Source organism: Sarcophilus harrisii, chromosome 3 (genome assembly GCF_902635505.1).
Source record: "Sarcophilus harrisii chromosome 3, mSarHar1.11, whole genome shotgun sequence".
NCBI classification, from domain to species: Eukaryota; Metazoa; Chordata; class Mammalia; order Dasyuromorphia; family Dasyuridae; genus Sarcophilus; species Sarcophilus harrisii.
Genome location: NC_045428.1, coordinates 522,168,517 through 522,187,522, shown reverse-complemented (window position 1 = coordinate 522,187,522; position 19,006 = coordinate 522,168,517).

The window sequence follows — 19,006 nt, the reverse complement described above, 5'->3', positions numbered from 1 at the left end:
CTGCTAGAAATCTGTATTTCATGGGCCCTGTTTGTTCCTTTGGGGGGACAGGGGGCTACTCCAAGCCTCACCCTTCTCTCCTGGGCGGCCCTAGGTGGGCAACAAACTAACTGCCTTAGCCTGCTGCTCTCTGTAAGCAGAGGCCAGCATGCAAAATGACCACGCTTCCATATGCCCCCCAACGCAGAGGATCTGACAATTGATTGCGGGAAATAATTGAAATAAGGAACTTTGTTTGCTGATTAATTCTTTATAGGGAGAGACTTTCCTTGCATTGGCTAGCTTTATTTTGATTTATTCACATAGGGTTTTCAAATTATAGTCTAAGGCCTTCTGAGGAAGGTAATTCAAAGATTTAACAGTTCAAAGAAAAAAGGAGGGAAATGTAATGCCAAAGGTCACTTTTTAATGGGGTGATCAGTTCTTATTTGTCCTATTTCAATTCTGCCTTAAGGTTATGACCATCTCCTCTTAATGGTTGAAAGATAAAGTTTATAGACATTCCTTAATGTCATTAGAATATCAGTAACCTCCATCTTGAGGCTATCCCCACCTAGGTCTCGCATTATGTTTTTTCTTATTATTCTATAAAAGGCTTGCTGTCTCGATACTCTGGGCTAGACTCTTTGAGATGATAGTCTCATCTAGCCCTGGGATCCATTGGTCCCAGTATTTCTCTCCATTTAATAAACTATTGAATTGGTCTCTAATCTCTGTCTTGCTCAGTTTCTTTTGACATTACATCTCCATAGATCTTTTTTCTGTATGCAGATGGCATTTTCCATCCAAAGTTTATTGGGATTGCCTTGGATTCCTGAATTGTGGAGAGCCACGTCTATTATAGTTGATCATCACACAATCTTCTTGTTATTGTGTACAATGTTTTTCTGCTTCTGCTTGCTTCACTCAGTATCTGTTCATGTAAATGTTTCCAGGCTTTTCTAAAATCAGCCTTTTCATTATATTACAATTTATATTATATTATTTATTATAGTACAATAATATTCCATTACTTTCATATACTGTAACTTATTCAGCCATTCTCCAATTGATAGGCACCTACTCATTTTCTAATTCTTTGCCACCACAAATAGAGTTAGCAAACATTTTTGCACCTGTGGTTTCTTTTCCCTCCTTTATGATTTCCTTGAAATGGAAACCCAGTAATGGTACTGCTGGATTAAAGGGTATGCACAGTTTTGTAGCCCTTTGGGCTTAGTTCCAAATTGCTCTCCAGAATGGTTGGATCATTTCACAACTCCACCAAAAATGTATTAGTGTTCCAGTTTTCCCACATCATTTGTCATTATCTTTTCCTCTCATCTTAGCCAACCTGAAAAGTGTGAGCTGATACTCATTTCAGAATTGTTTTATTTTGCATTTATCTAATCAATTGAGTTAGAGCATTTTTTCGTATGGCTTTAATTTCTTCATCTAAAAAAATCTATTCATATTCTTTGACTACTTATCAATTGGGGAATGAATTGTATTTTTATAAATTTGATTCAGTTCTCTATATATTTAGAAATGAGGCCTTTGTCAGAAATACTGACTGTAAAAATTTTTTTCCCAACTTTCTGCTTCCCTTCTAATCTTGGTTGCATTAGTTTTGCTTGTGTAAAACCTTTTTAATTTAATGTAATCAAACTCATCCATTTTAGATTTTATAATGTTCTCTGTTTCTTCTTTGGCCATAAATTCTTCCCTTCTCCAAAAGTCTGAAAAATAAACTATCCCTTGCTCTCCTAATTTGCTTACAGGATTACTATTTATGCCTAAATCATGTATCCAATTAAACCTTATTTTGGTATGGGGTGTGAGAGGTAGGTCTATGCTGAGTTTGTTTTTCAGTGTTTAATTGGTATGGGACTGAATAAGTAGACTAATTTAGGTTCAGCTAATAAAATAAAAATGACATTAGCAATTGATATTTTTCCAGTTGTTTAGATCCGACTTTGTGTGTTTTGTAATTGCATTCATGTAGTTCCTAGAATTCCTTGGCAGGTAGACACCCAAATATTTTATTTTTTTGGTCTATAATTTTTTTTTATTTTTTTTTTCCTGAGACAGTTGGGGTTAAGTGACTTGCCCAAGGTCACACAGCTAGAAAGTATTAAGTGTCTGAGACCAGATTTGAACTCGGGTCCTCCTGACTTCCGGGCTGGTGCTCTATCCACTGTGTCACCTAGCTGCCCCTGGTCTACAATTATTTTAATGGAATTTCTCTTTCTATCTCTTGCTGGTGGCTTTTGGTGGAAACATAGAAATGTTGATGATTTATATAGGTTAATTTATATCCTGTAACTGTGCTAAAGTTGTTCTTTGTTTCCAGTAGTGTTTTGGTTGATTCTCTTGGATTCTCTAAGTATACCACCACATCATCTGCAAAGCATCTCCTCATTACTTACTTTAGTTCCTTCGATTTCTTTTTCTTTTCTTATCACAAAAATCAACATTTCTAATATAATATTGAATAACAATTGTAATAATGGGCATCCTTGTTTTATCCCTGATCTTATTGAGAATGCATCTAGCTTCTCCCCATTACATAAAATGCTTGCTGTTAGTTTTAGATAAATGTTGCTTATCATTTTAAGGAAAACTCCATTCAATCCTATACTTTCTAGTTTTTAATAGAAATGGATGCTGTATTTTGTCATGCTTTTTCTGCATCTATTGAGATTATCATATGATTTCTGTTTTTGTTATTGATATATGCCAACAGTCCTGAATTCCTGGCATAAATCCCACTTGATCATAGCATATTATCCTGCTGATAAATTGTAATAATCTCTTTGTTAATATTTTATTTAAAAATTTGCATTGATATTCATTAGAGAAATTGGTCTGTAATTTTCTCTGTTTTGGCTCTTCCTGGTTTAGGTATCAGCATCATATTTGTGCCATAGAAGGAATTAGGCAGGAGTCCTTTGTCTATTTTTCCAAATAGTTTATATAGTATTAGAATTACTTGTTCTTTACCTAAATTAGTCTACTTATTCAGTCCCATACCAATTAAACACTGAAAAACAAACTCAGCATAGACCTACCTCTCACACCCCATACCAAAATAAGGTTTAATTGGATACATGATTTAGGCATAATTATTTTTCAATTGTCTCTACTGGATCTATTTTCTAGGTCAGCAATTTTTCCAATGAGGTATTTTACATTTTCTTCTATTTTTTCATACTTTTTAGTTTGACTGATTCTTTTTTTTATTATTTTTTTAGTTTTTTTTTTAGTTTGACTGATTCTTGATGTCTCATAGAGTTGTTAGTTTCCATTTGCCCTGTTCTAGTTTTTAATGTATGATTTTATTCAATTAGCTTTTGTATTTTCTTTTCCATTTGAATAATTCTACTTTTTCTTCAGTGGACTTTTTTTTTTTTTTTGCATTTGACCAATTGTACTTTTTTTTTTTTTAGCAAAATTTCCTTTTCCAAGCTATTAACTCTTGCATAACCTCTCAATTCTTTTCCCAATTTTTCTTTTAACTCTCTTATTTGATTTTTTATAATAATATTTTATAATAGTCATTGAAAGAATCTATCACTCACTGCTAGAAAGAGATTCCACAAAGAAAACTCCAAGAAACTGGAAATATATATATATATATTTTAATATAATAATTCTCCCCTATTTCATGGCTTTTAAAGTTAGCTCTGCTGCTATGGTACAATGGGCATTGTCCCAAGCTTCTTGTGTAGCTCTGAGCCTTGGCTTTGAGCACATGGGCCCCTTGTGCTTAGTGTCTTAGCATGGGGTAGCATCCTAGTCTTGTCAGTTGCTGCCTGGGTACCCAGGCCTGCAGTTTGCCTTCTGGGCAGGGACTAGAGGCTGCTTCACTGGTCTGCTCTGAGACATTCTACTGATCCAGGACTGGGGTCTTGGTTGCTGATCTGCTGTAATTAAGAGCTTTTCGCTGACTTTCCCAGACAATGTCTGAGCTGGGCTATGCATCCCTTTTATTCCAGTCCTTCCATTCTATCTTGAGCTAGAAAATTGTTTCATTCCACATCTTTGGAGGCTATGTGGTTCCAGAATCTGTTCAGAGGGTTCATTTCACATGGTTTTCAAGGAAAACTGGGAGAGCATTTGGAGTTTCCTGGTTTCACACTGCCATCTTGTCTCCATTCCTACAACTCCCCTCATGTCCTTTTAAAAATCTTTAGGAGGTAGTGGGGACAGCAGCTAGGTAGGTGGTGCAGTGGATAGAGCACCAGCCCTGAAGTCAGGAGGACCTGAGTTCAAATCTGGCCTCAGAAACTTAACACTTCCTGGATGTGTGACCCTGGGCAAGTCACTTAACTCTGATTGCCTCAGCAAAATAATAATAAAAATAAAAATAATAATCTTTAGGGGGTTTGGTAGAGGAAAAGGGACTAGCATGTATGTTGGGGTCCTTTCTCTAGATTAAAGATTCCCAACTTGGGGTTATAGATAAGTTTCAGGGATTCTGTGAAATTGGATAGGGGAAAAAATTACAGCTTTATTTCAATATAATTAGTTTCTTTTGCAATTTTATTCATTTGAAAAGATGATTCTAAAAAGGGGTCTGTATTGAACACCCAGGATGGCCCAGAATCCCTAAAATATTAAGACCCACTGATCTAGGACTCTTGCTATTGCATGGACTATCTTTTACTATTGCACCACCTGGCACGTAGTAGGCAGTTATTAAATGTTTGTGGGGGTTTTTTGTCTTTTTAAAAACTATTTTATCCATATTATAGCCCTATTTGGGGTTTTCTTGGCAAAGATTTTGGAGTGGTTTCTCATTTTCTTCTTTAGCTCATTTTACAGATAAGAAAGCTAAGGCCGACTGGTTAAGTGTCTTGCTTAGGGTGACATAGCTGAAAAGCATCTGAGGCTAGATATGAACTCAGGAAGCAAGTTATTGACTTATTCTATCCACTGAGTCACCAAACTGCTTTAGCATTCTTTAAGATTATGTTTTTCATTGATATTACCCAGATTCTTCCATCTAATTTTTTGTTGGAAATGTGTTGCAGCCTCCTCATGCCTGCCATGTTTCTCTGTTGCCCTTTGGATGATCTGAAGCTTTAATTTGGTGGGGAGAACAGGACATGGTATTTTATATTTTGAAATCATTGAGTTTCTTCTGAAGAACACTGGTGTTAAAAATATGAGTGTTCATTCCAGGGAAATTCTTAGGGTCATTAAAAGCACTATGCTATTTCCTAGCTGCAAGCAAGCTGTTCTTCTGCTCTTATTCACTTCCTGGCTAAGTTTATCATCCTTTTTCAGTATCTGTCTAAGATATATGTACTGAGAGAGACCTATATATCATAGTGTGGTCAATAGTCATTCTTCATCCACTTGGTTATTTTGAGTTAGACTAAACTCTTGAGAGATTATGGATCTCACTCAGGAGGCTTCATAATTTCCAGGGCTTGAAGCAATCAGCACCCTGTTGCCTGGCGGTAGGATCATCCTGAGGACTTTGTGACTTATAGGAAATCCATCTTCCATTTATACTCTAATCTAGACACCCTTCCTTACAAAGGGAACACCTTCAGTGAGAATGAATTCTTTCCTCTGTTTATACTTTACTTGTCATTATTAATCAGAGGGTTACTAAAAGTTACTGCCCTCATAGCTCTCAAGAAATATCTCATCCCCAAAGGAGAAACTAAGAGTTATCCTTTTCATTTCATCTTTTAATTTCATTGAGTACTAAGATCTATATGATTCAATTGCTCTAATATAGGGGTCCATGGACTCCCAAAGGATACATGAATAGGTTTTAGGGAGTCCATGAACTTAGATGAGAAAATTACAGCTATCTCTTCCACATCAAGACTTTCCCCATGACATGGATCAGCTTAAGAAATTAAGTGGTAATTTTGGGGGAGTTTTGCAGAAACTGTAGACAATATGTGAAGACTAGCAGATGGCACAGAAAAAGTTTAGGAACTCAGAAATGCATAAATTATATGTGTAATATTGTATAATATCAACATATTTTATTTTAATGCTTCAATAATTCATATTTCTCTGATATGAAGGGAGGGCCAAGGAATTTCATGCAAATTATGAAGATCATGGGGGTGTCATGTTCATAACCCTCATAATGTGGAAGGGATAACTGTACATAATTATTTTCACTAACCTTTAGTTTCCTTTGCAGGAATTTTGTATGTGTTTTGTTTAATGTATTAAAAAAACTAGATTGCTAAAGAGATCCATGACATTTCAGAAAGAGTAAATGCCCCTTTTTAGCAGTAGTATTTCCAGTCAATGGTCATTGAAGGAGGCTTTCACATTTAGAACGCCAAATTTAAATAGATGTTAATAAATGATCTAAAAAAGGTGTAATTCTTAGCATCCTTGCTCCTTTTTCTATTTTGTTGCTACTGTTACCACAGAAACAAAAAGGAATCTTGGAATATTTTGTACAGTATATTTTTGCTTTTGTTTCATAGGTCACTCAATTTAGCTAGGCTGGTCATTAGAAAGTAGAAACAGTCTTGAACCAATGCTGTATTTAAAGCTTTCTCAGCATGCAAATACTTGCCAGTTCTTGAGCTCCATTGTCATAGACTTGGAGGGTATTCCCATAGTATGTTAGAGTAAAATAATTGTCCCATAAAATATTCACTGAGCTGTTATATGTCTGAACCCTTGATGGATATCAAAGGCATATAACAAGTTTCCATTAAGAAATTTAAAACTTAAGAGTCAGAGAGCACTAGATCTGAAGTCAGGAGGACCTGAATTCAAATGTGACCTCAGACACTTAACACTTCCTGGCTGTGTGACCCTGGGCAAGTCACTTAACCCCAATTGCCTCAGCAAAACAAACAAATAAACAAAAACAAAAATTAAAATAATAACTTAGGAGTCTGTGAAAAGCATGAGCAAAGTGTGAGAGGTTCTACAGAAGTAGAACCAAAATGGTATTGAAAATCAGGAAGAAGAGAATTTCAAGGAGCAGTAAGTGATCAACAATGTTAGCATCTCCATTTGGGGAAGGGACCCATTCCCCTCCTGCTTCAGACTTCCTGGATGTTGTCTCTGTCCTATGTGGTACTGTCCCTTGCCCCAATTCCCATTTTCAGCTTTCTTTTCTGTGTTCTGTCTTCTCCCATTAGAATGTAAGTTCATTGAGGGCAGGGACTATCTTTTTTTTTTTATTTGGATTTGCATCCCCAGCAGTACCTGGCACTAGTAAGTGCTTGTTGCGTAGATTTAAAATTCTGCTATTTCAAAATAACTGTTTGGACATGTATACTTATATTGTATTTAATTTATACTTTGACATATTTAACATGTATTGGTCAGCCTGCCATCTGGGGGAGGGGGAGGGGGGAAGGAGGGGAAAAATTGGAACAAAAGGTTTGGCAATTGTCAATGCTGTAAAATTACCCATGCATATAACTTGTAAATAAAAAAGTATATAAAAAAATAAAATTCTGCTATTTACATTGTATATTGTTTTAATTGAAGAGTTTGTTCTTTGCTGTGCTATGATAACATATTTCATCTAGCTGAGAGTGGTGGATGGGTAAATTTCAGTGAAAATAGAGGCTTCTGAGCTGGAAATTTTGATAGAGGATTACTTTGAGCCTCATGAAGCTGGCAATAGCCAGCAAAGGTCCTATGTCTACACGTATCTTCAAAATGTGGCTTTGTGACTTTGCATGTGATATTGTGACTTTTCATATTGGCTGGCATATCCCTACTGAAATAGAAGTACAAAACTGAATGACACAATTAAATACAAATTATCTTAAGTCATCTGGTATTCTAGGTAATCTGCATAATTCTCCCTACACCTCCCCATCCCTATCCTATTAACACAATCAAGAATTGACTTCATTTAAATTTGGTGCATCTGTAATTACTCAATAAAGACATGTTACTAATGGTTTAGAATCTTTGAGACTTGAATTGATAACTATATGTCCATTCCACCATTCTTCATTCTAGATTTTGATAGTCCAATACTCTTCATGTGGGCTCTCTGGTTGATGAATGAAATTTTAATGGTGAGAGTGCTAGAGAGGAAATGATGGAATTACCCAAGTTGATATCTAGAAAATCGCAAAGATTCAAGGACTTAGTTCTGGTTGAGGAATTATGTCTCTTTGCATCTCTCACCACTACTTAACTATATACTACAGAAGCCTCTGCATCCAAAGTATAGGAGAAATAAGGAAAGGTCAAAACTGAAAGACATTTAAAAGAGAGACTTAGCTAAAATGTCACCTGTCTCAAAGCAGTCATTATTTTCATGGCCCTTAATAATTTTTTTTAAAAGCCAAAGCAAGTTTTTACCTTTTGTGAGGAAACTAGGGTTTGGAAAAATAGACAAAACCAACATTTTCTTAAACAACCTCTGTCCAAGTCATCCACTGTAGAGAGAAATTGCTTTATTTGATTTGGTTGTCCATTCTTTCTTGATAGTATTTTATTTTCTCCAATTCAATATAAAGACAGTCTTTAACATTTATTTTTGTAAGTCTTTGAGTTCCAAATTTTTCCTCTTCTCTCTCTCTTATCTCCTTCCTCCCCCAACACAGCAAACAATCTGATATAGGTTATACGTGTAAGATCATTTTGTCCATTCATTTAATAAGCATTTTTGGGTTTTGGTTTGGGGTTTTCAGAAAGGAAATTGAGGTTAAGTGACTTGCCCAGAGTCATCCAACTATTAAGTGTCTGAGATCACATTTGAATTCAGATCCTCTTGATTTAAGGACCAATGTCCTATACAATGAGCATTTTTTAAAACAGGGTAGTGATTGCCCAAGATGGAAAATTTCCCTCTTCCTATGTAGATTAACAATTTACTTTGCAATTTAGTCTTAGAGAGGTGTCTGGATTATTGAAGCGTTAAGTGACATGTTCAGGGTCACACAGTTAGCACCTACCAGAGACAGGATTTGAGCCCAATTGGTCTTCCTGACTCTGAGACTAGTCCTTCCTCTATTACTCCATAATGATACTCTTGAGAAGCATTTTAAAATGCTTTCTATGTGCAATATCCCATCCTAAATACTGGAGATACAGTGATAAAAATGATATTATTTCCTGACCTTGATTCCTTGGTAAAAAACAATATGTAAACAGATAAATAAATACAAATATACAAAGAGATATTTCAGGAGGGATGTTAGCAGCTGGGAGAATCAGGACTGGCTTCATGTGGGGTATAGCACCTGATTTGAGGCTTGAAGGAAACTAATTGAGTGCTTTAATCTGAATGTGACTCTTGAATTTTCATCTGGACTCAAGTGAGAGAACTCCATGGTACATTTCCCTGGATGCTACCTCAGGAGAAGCATTCCTTCTATAGGACACAGTGTTTGACCTCAGTCCTAGGTGGCCACCAAAAATCCAAACATATCAACTTTAAAGGAAAATCTTCTAAAAAACATTGAACATAATGATTACTTTTTTTTTCTATTGCACTGGCAACCTATCATTTTAAACAAGATTTCTGTTTTAAAAACTAGTGTCTTCTTGCAAGACAAGGAATCCCTTGTCAAGAAACTGGGCTTTACAGAAGTAAGGGACTTCTGGGTCCCTAGCATTCTGCTGCCCTCTTAGTTCCCTGAGACTTCCACTGGGGTACCTATGCTCAGTGGTATGCTGATAATGTATAACATTAAGGTCTTGGGGGTGGGGTGGAATCACAACACACTTTTATGTTTAAGCAACATTATTATTGAGCAACTATGTAGGACAGTGGATAGACATTTTCCCAAGTTCAAATTTGGCCTCAGATGCTTAGTAACTGTGTGACCCTGGGTATGGCATTTTTAACCCTGTTTGCCTTAGTTTTATCATTTGTAAAATGAACTGGAAAAGGAAATAGCAAACTACACCAGTATCTTTGCCAAGAAAATCCCAAAAGAAATCACTAAAGAGTAGGACACAATTGAGCAACTGCAATATTAACATTTTGTCCATTATTTTCTTAATTCTAGAAAATCAATAAAATAATAACTCAAGTCCCAATTTGTAAGTTACTTATTTCTAAGGTTTAAAGTCCCACACTGAAAATTTAACAATTGACTCCTCTCCAAGCAAATTCAAGCTGGCCCCAGCACAATGCCAAAATACTTTTTTTGTTTTTTTCCCCCACAATATCTCTCTCATTCCTTATTATTTTGTTTATTTATTTTAGGTTATAAATGTACACTCATTTTTCACATATTTCCATATGAGTCATGTTGGAGAGAAAAATAAGAACAAAAGGAAAAAACCATGAAAAAGAAAAAAAAAAAAAAACGGTGAAAACATTATTCAGTTTCCACAATTCTCTATTTGAGGGTAGATGACATTTTCCACAGAAAGCTTATTGGAATCACCTTTGATCGATGAAAAAACTCAGTCTGTCATAGTTGATCATCACACAATCTTGTTGTTGTTGTAAACAATGTTTTCCTAATTGTGCTCGCTTCACTCAGCATCAATTCATTTCTTTCTATACTTTTCTGAAATAAGTTTGTTCATAGTTTTTTTTTATAGAACAAAAATATTCCATTATTTTCATATTTCATGATATTTCATATTCCCCAATTGATGGGTATCCACTCATTTTCTAATTCTTTGCAGCCACAAATAGTGTTGCTACAAACATTTTTGCACATGTGAGCTTTTTTATGATCTCTTTGGGATACAGACCCAGTATTGTCTCTGCTGGATCAAAGGGTATGCCCTTTGACCATAGTTCCAAATTGTTGTCCAGAATGGTTGAATCAGTTCACAACTCCACCACAACTCCATCAATTTTCCCACATCCTCTCCAACATTTATCCTTATCTTTTTCTGTCACCTTAGCCTATCTGATAGGTATGAGGTAATATCTCAGAATTATTTTAATTTGCGTTTTTCTAATTAATAGTGATTTAGAGCATTTTTTCCATGACTATAGATGGCTTTAATTTCTTTATCTGAAAATTCTGATTATGCTTCTTACTTCTAATGCAATATAAATGTGGCTGACACATAATGTAGATTTCTTTCTTGATTGAATCTTTGTTTGACTTTGTCTAGCCCTACTTTTTTTTTTTTTTAATAAATTCTACTCCTGATCCTTATAGTATTTGCGTATATCTCTTATTTCCTATTCCTGCTAATTCTTCTACTTTAATTCTACTTTTTAACTTGCCTTGTTATCACTTGATCTCTTCCTCTCCCATGGATCACTCCTTTATCTTCTCCCCTCACCTTTTCCTTCCCTCTTTATCCCATTGACACACCTTATCCCACTCCCCTTAATCTAAATATCCTCTTTGTACTTCATTTTATCCTATGTCGCCACCCTTATCTCCTTCTTTATTCCTTTCCTATTAATATACAAACTTTGTCCCACTGCCATAAATCTTCACACCCTTCTATACTCCATCATACCCTATTCCCTCCCCCTTTGTTTCCTTATAGATTTTAGAGGGTGCTATATCTTACATGGTATATGTGTGTGTATATGTGTGTGTGTGTAGTGTTCCCTGTTTAACTCATTTTGTTGAGACAAAGGCCTAAAAATTCTGCAAGTTTGTGGATTTTCCATTTTTTCATTCAATATTATGATTAGTTTTGCTGAATATTTTTTGTCTCAGGCTTCCTTCTTTTGATTGCCAATATTATATATTATTCTAAGTCCTGCAGTCTTATAGTATAGCTGCTGATAAATCCTATGCAATTCTAATTGTAGCACCAGCGTATTTAAAGAAATTTTTTGTTTGTTTCTTACAACATTTTGTCTTTCATCTGGGGGGGTTTGAAATTTGGCAATGATATTCCTATGTGTTTTTCATGTAGGCTCTCTTTGAGTGAGTGATCAATGAATTTTTTTTAATTCTATTTTTCCATCATGTTCTTTTTTTTTTTTTAATAGCCTTTTATTTACAGGTTATATGTATGGATTACTTTACAGCATTAATAATTGCCAAACCTCTTGTTCCAATTTTTCACCTGTTACCCCCCACTCTCTCCCCCAGATGGCAGGATGACCAGTAGATGTTAAATACATTAAAATATAAATTAGATACACAATAAGTATACATGACCAAACCGTTATTTTGCTGTACAAAAAGAATCAGACTCTGAAATATTGTACAATTAGTTTGTGAAGGAAATCAAAAATGCAGGTTTTTCCATCATGTTCTATAACTCCAGGACTATTTTTTTTCCTGAGGCAGTTAGGGTTAAATGACGTGCCCAGGGTCATATAGCTAGGAAGTGTAAAGGGTCTAAGGTCAGATTTGAACTCAGGTCCTTCTGACTTCAGGGCTGGTGCTCTATCCCCTGTGCCACCTAGCTGCCCCCAGCACTATTTTAAAAAATTATTTCTTGCATTATTGTCAAGATTCTTTTTTTGGTCACAACTTTCAGATAGTCCAATTACTCTAATATTTTCTCTTCTTGATCTCCAGATGTGTTTTTCTTATCAAATGTTTCCCATTCTGTTCTATTTTTTCATTCTTATTTTGCAATTTCTTAGTTTCTTCTAGCCTTATTGTCTTCCCCTTGACAAATTCTAATTTTCAAAGAATCGTTTTCTTTAAGACTCTGGATCTTCTTTTTTAGTGGGTTAATTTTCTTTTAATATTTTTGGTATATTTTTGGATGGTTCTTTTTTTAAAGTTTTTCCTCATCTCTCTCATTTGATTTTTAAAGTCTTTTTAAAGTTCTATAAATTCTTTCTGAGCAGGTAGTCTTTGAACATTACTCTTTGGGGATAGAAGTGGCCTTTTTAAAAACTTCATTGTCCTCTTCTGAAGATGAATCCCAGTCTTCCCTATTCCCATTGTAAGTTTCTATGGTTAGAGTCTATCTTCTTTGTCTATTCTTTTTTTTTTTTTTAATAACTATTAGTATAAGCACCTCTAATCTTATGGGGGGGGGGAGGTGGGAGAATGGTGCCTCTAGGTTCACTTCAGCTTTTCCTTCTGACCTGGAACCTCAAACCCAAAACTCTACCTCCTGTAAGTGCCTGCAGCCAACAGTATCCCTGTCCCCCACACTCACCAGTTGCTGGTTCCTTCTCACCCAAAGCAGTGTCTCAGCAGCATAGCTGGGCCTGGCATTTCCATTAGCTGAGGTTCACTCAGTATTCTAGGACTCAGATCCCTGACTCCCCTCCCTGTCTGGAAGGTGAAAGTTCCTGTGGTTCACCCTGAGGCTCCTGCCAAACCTAGCTAGCCCTGGGGTTCCCAGCTTGCTTTATCTTTGGAGCTAGCCTGGAGATGTTTACACTTTACAAAAGTTAAACTTCTGTGTTAGAGTCTTTCTTTAGTTCTTCTCGGGTTGTCCTAGGAGGATCCCTGTCCTGCCCCAAGTCTTGTTTTTTTCATTGGTCTTTGTTTGCCCTAAGGTGCAATTTTGTTTTTCCTTTTTTCCTTTTTTTTTTTCAATTTTGTTTTTGTTTGTGAGGGAAAGCTTGAAATTTTCTGACGTTTGCTGCCATCTTCCCAGAATCCTCCTTTATTTTATTTCTTAAACAGTACTCTTTGTATTTCAACTCTTTCTCCCTGTCAAGTCTATTTCTTCAGAACCTGTTTCTCAGTTAGATATGGAGAGGGAGACAGAATGGACCCAGGATTTCATTAATACATGGAACTTCCAGATGAGGGAATTGCCTCTACCTATACAGATTGGCACCTTTTCTGTAACTTATAGTCTTAACCTTTTTGTATCATGGACACCTTTGGGTGCCTGGTGAAGCCCACAAACATCTCAGGATAATGTTTTTAAATGCAAAAAATACAAAGTATTGCCAAGGAAATCAACTATATTGAAAGGCAATTATCAAAAAATTCATGTACACATTGACCTATGAACTCTATTTATGGACCCAGATTCTCTCTTAGAGAGCTGCCCACAATACTAAAATATTAAGTCACTTGTCCAGATTCACACAGACAGCACAGCAGAGTGGGGACTTTAACTCAAATATGGTTCCCAGGCTAGTTCTCTATCAACTATATAATGCAGCTTTTCATGCCCCAATGAGACAGTACCTGACTGCCCTCATTGAGGTAAAGGCATAAGAAAGAGGCAAACTACATCCCTAGAATTGAAAAAGAATTGATGGGAATGTTGGCTAAGCTGCTGTCAATGTTACATTTTTTTAAAAGTCCCTTAAGAGAAGGGAAGAAATAGAGAGATACTCTCAGAAAGAAAGAGAGACAGAGAAAGGAAGAAGAGGAGGAGAAAGAGAGGAAAAGGGATGGAAAAGGAAGAGGAATGGAGAGACAGAGAGAGAGAGAGAAATAGAGAGAGAGAGAGAGAGAGAGAGAGAGAGAGAGAGAGAGAGAGAGAGAAGGGGGAAGAAGAGAGGAAAGAGGAAAAGGTGAAAGGGAGGAGAAAGGGTGTGAGGGAGATGGAAAGGGAGGAAGAAAGAGGAGAGGAGAGAAAGAAGGAAAGAAGAGAGGAGGAGGAAGAACAAATGAGGGGGGGAAAGAGACAGAGAGAGAGACAGATAGACAGAGAGAGAGAGACAGAGAAACAAAGAGAGAAAGAGAGACAGAGAGAGAGAGAGAGAAAAAGAGAGAGAGACAAAGATAGAGAGAGAGAAAGAGACAGAGAGAAAGAGAAAGAAAGAGAGAGAGAGAGACAGAGACAGAGAGGAAGAGAGAGATAGAGAGAGAGAGAGAGAGAGAGAAAGAGAGAGAGAGAGATTCAAATTGTTGGTCAAGGGATTTTCTTTCAGAACTTTTCACCTGCCACATAGATGGCTTCCAATTCTGATGGGTGTGGCTGGAGGGATTGTTTCTGCACAGGGAAAGATGAAGCCTTTCACTTCTTTTTATTTTTACCTTTGGGCTTCTCCATCAAATCCCTGAAATTCCCTAGCAATAGATTGCAGTGCTAGGCTGAGACTGTCATTCTTCTGACTTCTTTCTCTTAGAATGCACCTTCTGCAGACTGTTTCATTCCATTCTCACTACTAAGAGGTTCATGGTAAACAGATCATTCTTTTTACAACTTTGGCTGTATTAGATAAAATTCCTCTTTTCCAGAAATGTGAATTTTTGAAGAGAGGGAAACCTGAAAATATTTCTCTTCTTCCTCAATACCAGCAGAATTTCTGCAATCCCAGTTGTTATACCTAATGCTTTAATACTATAACTGGTTATGTATGTATTTTTGGTATCTTTTATTCAGGTCTTTGCTTTTATTTCTTATTTTGTCTTTTCTTCCACACTGAAGTGTCAGCTCTTGTAGGGCACCAACCAAGAATGTTTCCTTTCTAATGACATAGTTGTCTTTATAGTGAGTGTTACATAACTCCTGTAGTATTATTTTCATATTTTGATTATCAACTTAGTACTGGAGGAGACTTTGGTATATTGGCTCCAGGCATGTACCTACCTGTATTCTAATCCTTCCTTAAACATCTCCTAGCCTCTTAAGTGGAGAAGAGTCATGAGAGAAAGCAGGGAAGGAAAGGAAATGAGCATTTATATAGTACCTACTTGGTACCAGGCACTGCTCTAAGTGCTTTAAAAATAGTATCTCGGTTGACATCATAGGATCATAGGTTTAAAGGGATAGGGACCTCAGAGAACATACAATCTAGCTCTCTCATTTCACAGATACAGAAGCTGCTAAATCCTAGTGATGTAAACCCTCCAGAAAGGGCAAATCTGACAATATTATCTCTATTACTTAAGGAAGAAGAGACTCTTAGAAGTAGAGGAAAGAATAGTGTTCAAGGTTTGGGATAGCCTGCACAAAAACACAAAGAAAAGAGAAGGAATGTTTTAAATAAGAAATAGCAAATTGGGCAATTTGCATTGTAGTGGAGATTATTAGATTAGGAATATCTTCAAGTAAAATCTTACAACTTTCATTTGGATGATCCATGTTTTCAAAACAGATCCTTTATCATCATTTTGTTTTTCAACTTCACTTCATTCCCATAGAACTGTGTGTTCTACCCACGAAAAAAAGTAACTACACTTTCTGGCAGTACTTCTAATGCAATTCCTTTGCCCATAGCTATATGCTGTTCTCAGTCATGTGCACCATCATCATCATCATTGTCCTCATTATCATAGAGATGCCTGAGACTTTGGTAGTTTTTTTAACTTTATTTTTTAAAATTTAATTTAATTTGTGCAATAAAACAATTCTGTCAGTTTTCATAGAAGAAAAAATGCATATGGTTACATTCCCATGTGAACTATGTAGGGACTATTAGGATCAAAATTGCTTTAAAATATGAGATTGTTCTTTGGCTGTTGTATATTTGTTTTTAAGGAAGTCAAGGTTCTACTTAGAGAAAGGCAATTGTTCAAAATAGAGACCACCTGAGGTGTAACAGGCCTGGTTCTTCCGCCTAACCGCTATAGAAATACAACTGTACATGATTTATTGTATGACAACTCCCTATTATAAAGCAAGCCCTGAAGGAGAACATTTCTTCCTATTGCCTGGCTTCCTGTATCTTGCTCCTTTTTAAATTACTGCCTTAAATTTTAAAAATTAATTATAATTTGTTTTAGCATTCTTTTCTTTTTAAATTTTGATCTTCAAATGTTCTTCCTCCTCTTCCACCATTCACTGAGAAGGTAAGGAATATGATATCAATTATACATATGAAATCATGCAAAACATATTTTCATGTTGGCTATATTATAAAAAACCAAAAAAAGTAGAATTATGCTTCTATTCACACTTAGAGTTCATCAGTTATCTCTCTGAAGATAGACAACATTTTTCTTCCTGAGTCCTTTGGATCATTGTCTTGGATCATTGTATTGATCAGAGCATTCAAGTCTTTCACATTTGATCATAATTATAACATTGTTATTATTGTTCATAATTGTCTTCCAATTCTTCTACCTTCACATAAGACGTTCACATAAAGGTCTTGTCATATTGTTTTTGAAATCACTCCTTTCTTCATTTCGTAAAGTACAATCATAATCTGCGATAGGAGTATACCAAACTTGTTCAATCATTCCTCAATTAATGAAATCCCCTCAGTTTCCAATTATTTGCCACCACAAAACAGCTATTATAAATATTTTTGTATATATAGATCCTTTTTATTTTTCTTCAATCTGTTTGGGATACAGGCGTAATAGTGATATTTGGGAGTCAAAGAGTATAACACAATTTTACAGTCCTTTGTGCATAGTTCCCCATAATGATTAGACCAGTTCACTATTCCACCAAATAGTTCATTAGGGTACTTATTTTTTCTTAGCCCCTCCAGTATTTGTTATTTTTGATAGGTTGTTTTAATTTATATTTTCTAATCAATATTAATTTAGAGCAGTTTTTCATATGACTTATAAAGGGCTTTCTTTTCTTCTTCTAAAAATTGCCAGTTCATATTTTTTCATCCTTTGTCAATTGGTAATTACTTTTATTTTTATAAAATTGATTCAGTTTTCAGTTCTTTTTATCAGAGAAATTTGCTATAAATTTTTTTGATATCACTTCATTGTCTATGGTACCTTATAGCAAAATGCAGTTTCCTTGATTATCTCTCTTAATTAAATCTGTTTTTGCTTTTGCTTTGTCTGAGATCATGATTGCTGCCCCTGTCTTTTTTATTTTAGCCGAATCATATTAGATTCTGTTCCAGCCATTTATTTATTTATTTATTTAACTCTGTGTATATCTTTTTGTTTCAAGTATGTCTCTCGTAAACATCATGTTGTTTGATTCAGGTTTCTAATCCATTTTGCTATTCATTTCAGTTTGATAGGTAAGCTTATTCCATTCACATTCACAGTTATGATGACTTTGTATTTCCCTTCATTTTTTCCTCCTCTTCCTCTTCCTCTTCTTCTTCCTCCTCCTTCTCTCCCTCCTCCTCCTTTTTCTCCTCCTCCCCCTTCTCCTCCCTCTTTTTTCCTCCTCATTCTCCCCCTCCTCTTCCTCCTATTACCCTTCCTTCTCCTCCCTTTCCCTTCTTCCTCCTCTTTCTCCCCTTCCACCCTCCTCCTCCTCCTCTTTCTCCCCCTCCACACTCTTCCTCCTCCTCCTTCTTCTTCCTCCTTCCTCTTCTTTTTCTTCTTCTTCTTCTCCTCCTCCTCCTTCTCCTTCTCCTCCTTCTCCTTCTCTTTTCTCTTCTCCTCCTTCTTCTTTTTTCTTCTTTCCCTGTGTCTGTCTGTCTGTCTCTCTTCTCTCTTCCCTTAAAAGTCTATTTGGCTTCTAACCACTGCCTCCTTTAATCTGCCCTCTTTTTTCTTTTTAGCCACCTTCTCTTTCTCTTATTCCCTTTCCTTCCTGTTTCCCTATTTTATAAGATAGATTTCTATATATATACACATCCATCCATACCTATATGTATATATACATATATATATATATGCATACATATAGATACATAAATATATTCTTTCATCTTTGAATCAATTCTGGTAAGAGTGAGGTTCAGGTATTGCCCACCCATCCCCATTTTCCCTTCCATGGTAAAAGTTCTTTTCTGTGTGTTTCTTTTATGGAGAAAACTTTTCCGATTTACCTCTCCCTTCCCCTCTCCCAATGTATCCTTATTTCTTACCCTTTTCTTTATACAAATATATATATATATATATATATATATATATATATATATATATATAATTCTAACAATCAACCTATGCTCTCTTTCTATATAAACTTTTAATCATCCTAATAATAATAAAGTTCTTAAGATTTACACAAATCATTTACCCCTATAGGAATGTAAACAGTTTAACCTTATTGAATTCCTTTAGATTTCTTTTTCATGTTTATCTTTTTATGCTTCTCTTGAGTTTTGTGTTTGAATGTCAAATTTTCAGCTCAGCTTTGGTCTTTTTTTTTTTTTTAATCAGGAATGCTTGAATGTTCCCTATTTTATTAAATATCCATTTTCCTACCAAAGGAATATATGTTTTGCTGCATAGATTATTCTTGCTTGTAATATTAGCTTCTTTGTCTTCCAGAATATTATATTCTAAACCCTCCACTCCTTTAAGTGGAAATTATTAAATCTTTTTTCTGTGATCCTGACTGAGGTTTCACAATATTTGAATTGTTTCAT